This window comes from Grus americana, chromosome 1, assembly GCF_028858705.1.
Source record: "Grus americana isolate bGruAme1 chromosome 1, bGruAme1.mat, whole genome shotgun sequence".
In the NCBI taxonomy this organism is placed as follows: domain Eukaryota; kingdom Metazoa; phylum Chordata; class Aves; order Gruiformes; family Gruidae; genus Grus; species Grus americana.
In genome coordinates, this window is record NC_072852.1 from 106,040,354 (window position 1) to 106,050,096 (window position 9,743).

Consider the following 9,743-nt stretch of genomic DNA (forward strand, 5'->3'; position numbering starts at 1 on the left):
CAGCTTGAACCGGTGCAGGGGCAACAGATTGGTCTTCTGCATGGCCAGCATGTGTGGTCATCGGTAACACCAGGGAAGTTGTGATGTGTAGCAGTAAATATAAACTATTCCTGTTCAAAGGATATGTTTGCTGTATACACTGGGATATATAGCTGGTGCGGTCTCTGGTACTGCATATGAGACCTTGCTTGGTTTCCCCAAGATTAACATTTTTTCTTTGTAAATATACTAAATGTGCCTACTGTAGATACCCATGCACTGCATTGAAGCCAAATATATCTTTACATCCAAATATTAGTCAACGTAAGCAAAAATTAATTTCATTTAAATATAAATTCAATCATCAAGGTTATCCAACCATCTTTGTTAGTCCAAAGCCTATGTAAGTAGTGTAGCTCTATGCCAGACACTAAAATCAAGATTATGGAAGGACCCCAGGGAGGAAAACTTAGTATTATTTGTCATTGGAAAGCCTTACACAAAGGTCAGTATTGTGATGGTTACTGTGGTCCCATGAAATCCGATGCTTGTAGAGGCCCATTGGCTGCATGACGGCAGTTCAATAATTCATGCCTATTGTTACTGTAAGGAATCTCAGGCATGAACGTCTCCAGCACAGTGTCAGGTTCTGGCCTTGCTGAGTATAGATCACAACATAGCAGTTAAGAAATACTGACTTCAAATATATTTGTTGCTTATGGAGTAATCCCTGTTTATGTATTCAGCTCATACCACAGAAAGCAAAATTTATTTATAAATACAGTTTAACTTCCATTAAAGCTTAAAAAAATTTATTGTGAAAAATTTTTAAGAGGGCTAAGCAAAAGTATTAAAGCTGTCATTCTCATTCCAGTCCTTCAGGAAAAGTCATCCTTCAGTTTTCATAAAAGTCCATCAATAACTAAAATGGATTTTTCTGTCTAAGTAGAACTCAGTGTCTCCTCTCTGGGTGAATAATTGAATTTATTGGGTCATTCAGCACACTGATAATGTACAAATGTTTAGGGATCATATTAGCAGTTTTTGTCTTTTGTTATCAGAGTAAAACACAATGTTTTGTAATGCTTGCATTGCTTCATTTGACCTAAAAAAACAAAATTAATTTTGAAACAGTTGAGGAACAGAAGACAACTGATGGACTAGTTTTCCAAGGGTCCAGTCGTGGTTCTTAGTTGGGAGTCTGTGTTGATGAGATACGGACCTAGGTGTAAAATGACTGTCCTCTTACAGAGCAGTGGTGAGGCTGGTGTGAAATACCCAAATGCCTGGCAGTTCAGAAAAACGTTGTGATTCTCTGCCCTAGTGATTAGTACGCCCATGTGGGAGGTGAGATACCTGGGGTACGATTCCTAGTGCCCCCAAAATTGTCGATCACGTGTGCCATCGAAGCAGCGTTTAACGGAAGAGGGCCGGCCCTGCGCCTGAGGCATCTCGCTCTCTGTGGGCCGGGTACCTGCGGGAGAGGTGAGCAGCCGAGGTCGGGCCGCAGACGCCGAGCGAGACGGAAGCCGGGATCCTCGCCCGCCAACGGCCCCAGCTGCCTGCTTGGCTTCCGGGTGACACCCCTTGACTCCCACGTGTAGCTAGTTTACATCTGTGACTTAGCAATGCTGTAACCCAAAATGCAAGTGATACCAAAGCATTGGTTTTGTCCTGTGAGCTGCAATCCCGGGCCCTACCGTGTCTGCATCTCCTGCCCTGTCCCCAGTTTTTAGGGCTGTCCTAGAGCCCACCTGCATGCCCGTGCTGTCTCAAAGGGGCAGGTGGTGGTGGTGCGTGCAAACCTGTCTGTGGTATTAGTTGGGCTGAACAGTCAAATTGTGTCATAATCCTGGCCGACTGTTTTTTTTTTCTCTGCTAAGCAGGGTGTTCTCCACAACCTATAAGATTCCAAGTGTACGTATGGCTCATGTATATGCACACATACATGTATCTCTAATTCTTATATTTGAGTGCAAGAAAATTGCATTGTTAATTATTATATTTCATCCTTTTTAGGGTCAGGAACTGCTTATTTTTGTGTGTCTGAAGAGACCTAACACAAAGAAGTTATGCTTTACTTATGAAATTCCTAGATATTTCTGGAAAATAAATCAATAACAAACATTCTTAGCATGCAATCAATTAGGCTATTTACAAAGATTTTTGTTCAGGAACAAGATGAAAGGGCTGATCTTTCTGTTGGGGAATTCTACTAATAAGCCTTTTTTATAGACTCTGCACTCATTAAGGAGAATATACAGACAGGCAAATACCACATGGCCATATATTTCTTTCACATTAAGTATATTTATTTAAATATTAAGTGAAACTGTTGTCCTGACAACTTGCTAAAGCAACCGTTGATTCTGTGTAATCTTGAATGCTCTAGCTTAAGTAGTTTTAAAGCCATTTGTTTGTTTAGTACTTTCTTTTGAATCTTTCCTTGAACTAGCTTCCCTTAAGCAAGTGAATGTAGTCCATCAGGAAAGTTCCTGGATCGCTAATTCTAGGTCATTGGGAATTATTATATTTCCTCATTAAGTTGTGGTATTGTCTTTGTAATACAGAAATGTAGTGATTACCATAACTCTGGTACCTTAGGATCAGAATTACATGAAGTAGAAGACAGGATTCGAGACTCGGTATACTAAATTTGCAGAAGTGTTTTAATATTGTAGATTAGTCCTAAAATTCTGCCTACCTCCTCAACTGCATGTGGATTATGAAACAGAATTTGGGTTCATACATATCTGATCTATAGATCAGTCAAACAATGATCATCTAATAAGAGCTGATAAAGATTGGCAAATTATTACATCTTTCAGATTACTTTGCCTTCACCATTCTTAGTACTTTCGCTGAATCACCAATCTGCTGTGTTGTAATTTACCCAGTTATATTATCATAAGCTCTGTCCGCCGAAGACACTGAAAGTGTTGTGCCTGTTATCTCGTAATGCTTGATACCCACCACAGCTAACTTCCCCGAGTCCGTACTTGTTGCGGCGCAGTACCTTTGCGTGCTCAGATACTTGCTTTCAGGAATGGCAGTGCCTTGGACGTTCCTTTTGGCACGACGCAGCCTTGGCCTAAGGAACTTTTTCTTGCTTTCTCATCTGGTACTTACTTCAGAAAAGAAAAGGGGGGAGAGATGCACAGGATCATGCTGAAGTAAGCAAGCAAAATGAAGAAGTTGACATGCGATATAAGCCACTGCAAAATGATTCGCATATTACACGCTGCGTCAGTGAGGTGCTGCCGTGCCCCGTGACTTCTCTCTGGCCAGTCTAGAAAGAAATTTAAGCATTTGCTTAACTGAGGGATGCCATTGAGATAAAAGCCTTAAAGATAGTATATGTCGTATGCTTTTTAGTTTGTTTTCGTTTATAATCAGGACTGGAGAGCTCAGTGTCATATAGAATCGGAGTACAGATATTCAAGAAATCACTCTGCTTGACTTATATGAAATCACACTGGATCTCCTACATCTTGTTTTTAGAAAACAAAAACAAACCGCAGAAAACCAACCAAACAAAAAACCAGACAGAAAAAGAATTACTCTGTAGGGAACCCCCCCAAAGTCTCACTTAAGGCCAATGAAAGCAGTCACAGTACTGTCAGTGATTGCCAAATCCAACCCATGCCATTTATTTTCTGGCTGTTTTGCATACAGTTTGTCAAGTATAAGTTTTTCCCCTTAATTATTGTCAAGTGCAAACCCTATTATGCTCTCCTGATGTATATATTTTCAAATTAAATTTTGAAAGACTGTGGTACTTATGATGAGTTAAACACATTTCAAATCTTAATAAGCCTATTTTTATATTATGCTGCTTGAACTACAGTCATGCTAAGGAATGGGCTGGGGGAGAATAATATTAATGGCTTTCTCTTGAAGTAGAAAAAATTATTCATTTTTGATAAAAGATCTTTTGATAATTTACTCTTGACTTCACTACTTGATTTATCTCATCTTCCCACATTAATTTGTTTTTAATTTTTTCCCCTTGCCTTCTGAGGTTTTTTAACTTCAGTAACAATGCTGAGATGGTTGGATTTATGGACTACAAAATCTAACATTTTTGAACTAAATGTTAAAAAAAGCTTAAACACTTGAGCTAACAAGCAATATAACCTTCACATAATAAACTAGAAATTCAGTTTTCCAATGCCTTGATCTAAGATGCTGGAAATTGATTATTTAGTTCACCTGCTCCATGTCCCTGCTAGGCCAGTATAGCTCTGTAATGCAAAACTTTTCTTTTAGTGATTTGCAGAGTCTTTAGAATGGGTTAAGTATTGGTACTGCCGTTGTTTCCCTTGAGATACCATGTATAGGCTGCTATGAGACAGTAAGATTTTTGGCTATATCAGCCTGTCCTGGTTTCAGCTGAGATAAAGTTGATTTTCTTCATAGTAGCTGATATGGGGCTGTGTTTTGGACTTGTGTTGGAAACAGTGTTGATAATATAGAGATGTTTTTGTTACGTAGAGGTGTTTTTTGTTATTGCTGAGCAGTGCTTACACAGAGCCAAGGCCTTTCCCGCTTCTTACACTGCCCTGCCAGTGGGATGGCTGGGGGTGCACAAGGAGTTCGGAGGGGACACAGCTGGGACAGCTGACCTCAACTGACCAAAGGGGTATTCCATATCATATGATGTCATGCTCAGCATATAAAGCTGGGGGAAGAAGGAACGGGGGGAATGTTTGGAGTGATGGTGTTTGTCTTCCCAACTATGCATTACACGTGACGGAGCCCTGCGTTCCTGGGGATGGCTGAACCCCTGCCTGCCCGTGGGAAGTGGGGAATGAATTCCTTGTTCTGCTTTGCTTTTGTGCACGGCTTTTGCTTTCCCTATTAAACTGTCTTTATCTCAACCCGGGAGTTTTCCCCACTTTCACCCTTCTGATTCTCTCCTCCATCCTGCCAGTGGGAGTGAACGAGCTGCTGCGTGGGGCTCAGCTGCTGCCTGGGGTAAAACCACAACACAGCCTTTGTTTTGTTTTTATTTTTCTTTCTTTTTCACCCTTTTTCTTTCTTTCACCTTTTCTTTTTAAAGAGTTAATTCTGTCTTCAAATGTTACATTTGCCTAAATCTTCGATAAAAGACCAGTCTGTGTAAACTTATCACTTTTATTATATGCCTTCAAAGCATTCTCAGTGCACATATTCTTCTCTCATTTGCAGCCTGTTGGTGTACTCTCAGAGTAAGCTGTGCCTCAGAATTAGCAAGCCTTGTAGGGCAGACTTAGAGTTATGTTATTTAATATAGAGTCAAGATATTACTTTCATTATTACAATAATTTTAAGAACCTAACATGCTACTTACTGTAAACACAGAGAGATTAGAATAATTAAAAGAGCAAAGGATGAAAAAAAAAAAAGGAAATAGAGTAACTGGGAACTTGAATTACACCTAGGCCTATGTTTTGATAGGCAAGTGCTTCAATGCAGACCATGATAACTTCACCGTGAGCTTATGCATGGAACACAGGTGGACATTCAAAGTACTCCAGCGTGATGAATGTTGATGGAAAATTTTAGAAGTTGAAAACAAACTGGTTTAACCCGGACAGGAAGAATTTTGATGAAACTGTGGACTGCAGTTAGGACTGTGAGTAAAGCATGAGAGGGCGATACCTTCTGAATTGGTTGACCAAAGGTGACAAGTCAGAAATGGAACCTATCAATTAAATTATAAACTTCTCTCATATTGTCTGTCAACTTTCAAAAAAAAAAAAAGGTTGTGGGCAGGGAGGAGAGTTAAACAGACTTTGGCATATCAGTTGGAGTTCGTACTGAAAGAGGAAATATCGTAACTCCATACCCTGGAGAACTTCCTACTGCTTTCCCCACTGCCTGTCCTGTTCTTGCTTCCATTGTTTTCATCCATCCTGTTCCCTTCTTGTGCATGTACATTTCTCTGTTTCCACCTGCGTGTGAGCCAACCTTCCTTGATTGTGCACCAAAACAAAAGGAGGTGATGCCCAAACAGCACTAATGGGGGTCAGAATATCTGCTGAGGCACCAAACCTGCTGAGACTGACCTAGGTGGTAGTCTAAACCAGACAGTTGCGTGAAGTGGTTTTAACCGAGATGCACAGCATGTGCTTTCATGGATGATGGATCGCGTTTTAACCTGAGATATACCAAATAAGCATTTTTCCCTTTACTAATCTGTTGTGTTTGTCCGTGTTGGCAGCAAGGTAACACAAATCAATTGAGATTCAATAAGAATGCTGTTTCTTTCTTCTTTACTAAGAAAGATTACTTGATGTTCAAGAATACTGAATATCCACTCTCTAGCAACGTAAATCTGATAGCTTTTATTAAATTTATCTTGTGCAAGTGTTCAATGTCAGAGTCAAATTGTCGTCCTATAATTTTATTTTTTTCTCTTGTGTATTTTAATTCTATTTCTCTGTTATATTCTAATTAATACGTTATCAAACTTTTGTTAAGGACTGCCTGTTCTGTTTGTTACGAAATAATATATTACCTAGTCTTTGTTCTTGAACTTTATATGGCTGTTAAATGTTGTAAACTAGCATTAAGAGAATTGTATGTGTGCTTAGAAAAATGTTAATGTGTCTAAGCTGTAACCTTTAAAAGATCCTTATTTTCAGCAACTTACAAGTGCTTGGGCACTTGTGACTTTTCATGTCACATACATGGCATATCAATCTTTAACATTTTCTTGATTTAATAGCATAGATGGCGAATTTGGTTTTGAACAATTAATATAAAGCCCAGCTTAATTTAAGTTCTTCTTTAATCTGATGCCTTAACTCTTTGGTGTTTAAGCATAAATATTTTAAAGCTTTGCTACTCAAAACTGGAACAGATTTTTATTTAAGAATGATCTCTAAATTTCGGTGACATTTATTTTTCTTTAAGGCAGTCTGAGAAAGTAAAACTTTACCTCCTTCCTAGGTGCTTGAAGCCTTCAAATGTTGACTGTTCCATTAACACACACCTACTGTCTTTTCCACACCTTGCTTTTTAGTCAATTCTTGGCCAAATAGCACATTTTCAGTGATTTTTGTCCTTCCTTGTTAATTAGTTCCTGAGCAATCACCGATGATGATCCAATTTTCTGAGATATTTAGTTGGTTGGAGTTATGTATGGCATTTAAAGCACCTGCCCTAGATTCCAGGCTTTTCTAGTATACCCTATGATTAAAGTAACGAATATAAATGTGAAGGAGGAAGAAAGCAGCCTGTTCCATCGTGTAGCTTCTTTAGTCTCAGCTCTTGCCTTTTAAGTCATTTTTCCATTTCTGTGACCCAAGGGAAGAGATGAGCTCTGCAGCTTACGCTGGAAGGTCAGTGGCCTGAGGCTGCTCCGGGGAACGAGAGGAATGAGCCCAGCACTGCGGCTGCCCTTGTGGCAAACCCTACTCATGGCTGTCCCCACGTTCAGAAGGTTCATGTGCCTTTGACTACAGCTGGAGTTGAGGAGGTTTTTAGATCAAAACAAATAGCTCAGGTAGGGTAGCTTTCCCTGTAAGCCTTCAGGCAGTGAATGCATCTCCTGGAAGACTGGTGTCGTTTTCACAGAAAAAAGAAAAAAGTCTATATCCCCCTAGTGAGTGTCCTTTTGCATTATTTTCATCATTCAATTCAATTTATTGTGTTGCAGTTTTATTTTGTGTTGAAATCAGCTTAAGCTTAGATTGAAGTACGGATTATGTTTAACGCCACCAGAAGCAGTCCTCGCCACATCGTCAGCACACGTCTTCCATCTTGCCTAAACTATTGCTACATTGCTGAACTTTTCTACCAATTTCACGCCCTGCTATATCTATGCTTGACAATGAGCACTTGAAGTTGTCTGTAATAGTGTAGTAGAGAGGACTGCTGGATAAAGTTTGAATCAGTTTGAGTGCTATTTTTCAGTGGGTTCTGCTAAATGGTAAGACTTTAAAGAACTGTTCAGAAGAAATGTAGATGTAGGCAAATATCAGCTCCCCTGGCTCAAGGTGCTCGTTTTTGTCTGCTCAGATACGATCTTTTGACAGGTCTCTAGACACTGCCTGTATATTGTCGGCAGGAGTGCTGAAGGCCCCGGTTAGATGAGTAAAATCATGTTAACTCAATCTATATTTGATTGGAATTTTTGCAGACCTTTAAAAACGTTACAACATTTGCCATCTATTATGTCTGCTCACTTACTGAAATCTATTCTAATTGATGAAAAGCACGGTAAACTTCTCAAGAATAGGTTTTAGCTTGCTTGCTTTACTTACTGTAAATCTCCATGGGCTAGTGGTGGAGAAAAGCAGATCCATTGCCCATTAAATTGATAGGGAAGGAATCAACACTTCGTTAAGCCTCAGACAATATTGGTAGATAAGTACTTAAGTTGGAGCAGGTTGTAACTTTAGGGAAGAGGGGAGGTATCATGAAGATGTATGTGGTTTTGAATAGTTGGACTTTCTTTCTTCTCCAGTGGCTTGATTTTCCAGGTGATGCTGTCTGCTTCAGAGAGAGACTACCCAATCCCACGTATAAGCACAAGTGAATAATCATATTAATCATATTATAATCATTGTAAAGGTTATTGCATATCGAGGCTTAATAAAAACACGTAATGCATTTCAAAATAATTTTTTCTTTTCTCACAAATTTAGGCAATCAAAGCAATTGCTGAAAATTTTCCAGTTGTACAGTATGCTAGCAAGAGCTATATTTGAGCTTAATGTCAGACATCTAGTTGAACGAAAACAGTGAAATGGGAAATAACAAAAAAAGACTCAAATATCAGATGAAAAGGGTGTGTCAAAAGGGTATGAATTGGCTAGATTTAGATATTACAGTTTTAAAAAGCATATTGAATTTTACAAATGTTTCTCATACATTTTTAATGAGCACAAATAATCAGAATGATTTTCAATCAAGGTAGAAGGTTATGGCAACACCGTGACTTACTTCAGTAGGTGTACTGGCTTTAAAAACAAAAAAAAAAAAAAACAAAACCAAAACAAACAACACCCCCACACCCCCCCAAGTTAGATGCAAGAAATGTCCTATAAGTTTATAAAAAAAATTAAAAAAAGAGCATGGGCTGTAAAGAAGCAGACTCAATCTTGCCCAGTGAAAACTATAGACTGAAAATGTAACCTTCCCACTCCAAGTTCAGCTTCGACATTCTTTTAGGAAGCCCAGAGAAAAAGACATCTATTTTCAGGATGGAAAATATTTGTGTTGTAAAGATTGCAGCAATTTTGTTAAAGCACTAGAATAATCTCTCTTTTTTTTTTTTTAATCTTCTTATACATGTTCTTTTTATACTACTCATTTTGAAGTTTCATGCATTTTTAATTCTGAAGAGAGTTATTTAAAAAGTTGTGTCTTAAGATTTAGAGGGTTTTTTCCTGCTATATGCTTGCAGGGTTGCTTCTTTACTTTCTAAGAAGTGGTGGTGATTAGGAATTTTTTTTTTTTTTTTACTTCATTACCAGTGGGCCAATCAGGATCTGAAAAATCAGAATAATATGTTTCCTATGCGATCATCTGTTCCTGCTGTTTATGTTTCACCTGGATACCTAATTCTTTTAGCAGTGCAGAAGATTATGAAGGTACAGACAAGAGATTACGGCTCCAGGTGAGGGATAAGCAGCTGATCAAATGAATGAAGGAGAAAAAGAGATTGTTTCAATGCAAATATCCTCTACTAATTAGGGCTAGGGAAAAAAACCTGAAAAGAAATATATTAGGATTCTCTCTGTCTCTCTCAATAGGATTTTTTTTTTTCCCCA